A 1,105-nucleotide genomic window follows, 5' to 3' on the forward strand; every position below is an offset into this window, starting at 1 on the left:
CCCAGGTCCTGGAAGTTTCTTATTGTGCATTTAGCTTGAAATTGTGGGCGGGCTGGTAACCAGGGAGTCAGAATTCCCGCTTGGAGATAAGGCCTCACTTAGTTTGACTTCAGTTATTGCCCACAATATTCTCTTCCTTTCTTCCATGGTAATAGCATTCTTAGCATCACTAAAGGACCACACTTCCTCTGAGAGGCTACACATGTCTCAGCCACCTTTCCTTCTAGGTATGGCTTATGGATGCAACTGGAGGCACTTCACAGATGCTTCCGGGAGGCCGACCTGAAAAAGCACTCTTTTATACCAAAGCCATTGAATTGTATACTTTAAATCAGTGGTTCTCAACCTTCTGGCCCTTTAAATACAGTTCCTCATGTTGTGACCCAACCACAAAATTATTTTCGTTGCTACTTCATAACTGTAATGTTGCTACTGTTATGAATCGTAATGTAAATACCTGATATGCAGGATGGTCTTAGGCGACTCCTGTGAAAGGGTCGTTCAACCACCAAAGGGGTCACGACCCACAGGTTGAGAACCGCTGCTTTAAATGGATGCATTGTATGGAATGTGAATTATATAACAATAAAGTTGTTAAAAAAAAACCCCTGCTCTTTGACTCCTTTGTAAGCACCCTTTGCTATCTGGAGTAAAGATGTGATAGCTAGTGCTCTAGCTGCCGTCTGGGACTTATGAGGACGAGGGCCACATTGAATGTAAATACCTGATATGCAGGATGGTCTTAGGCGACTCCTGTGAAAGAAAGGGTTGTTCAACCGCCAAAGGGGTCACGACCCACAGGTTGAGAACCGCTGCTTTAAATGGATGCATTGTATGGAATGTGAATTATATAACAATAAAGTTGTTAAAAAAAAAACCCCTGCTCTTTGACTCCTTTGTAGGCACCCTTTGCTATCTGGAGTAAAGATGTGATGGCTAGTGCTCTAGCTGCCATCTGGGACTTATGAGGACGAGGGCCACATTGAAGGCAATGAGCTGGGTCTTCGAGGACTTCCCATTTGCCCAGTTTTGGATTACCCATCTCTGGATTGTTATGACAGAGACAACATTTCATTGAGAGACGATGTCCTTGGCTTCTGGAAAT

At 43.9% G+C, this 1,105-nt stretch overlaps 1 protein-coding gene across 2 annotated transcripts in view; it reads right to left on the bottom strand.

The window, feature by feature from the left end:
• LIPC (lipase C, hepatic) overlaps positions 1 to 1,105 on the bottom strand; it is a 129,076-nt gene that overhangs the window by 31,308 nt on the left and 96,663 nt on the right. The gene's annotated exons all lie outside the window — the stretch shown is intronic.

Source organism: Myotis davidii, unplaced genomic scaffold, assembly GCF_000327345.1.
Source record: "Myotis davidii unplaced genomic scaffold, ASM32734v1 scaffold441, whole genome shotgun sequence".
In the NCBI taxonomy this organism is placed as follows: domain Eukaryota; kingdom Metazoa; phylum Chordata; class Mammalia; order Chiroptera; family Vespertilionidae; genus Myotis; species Myotis davidii.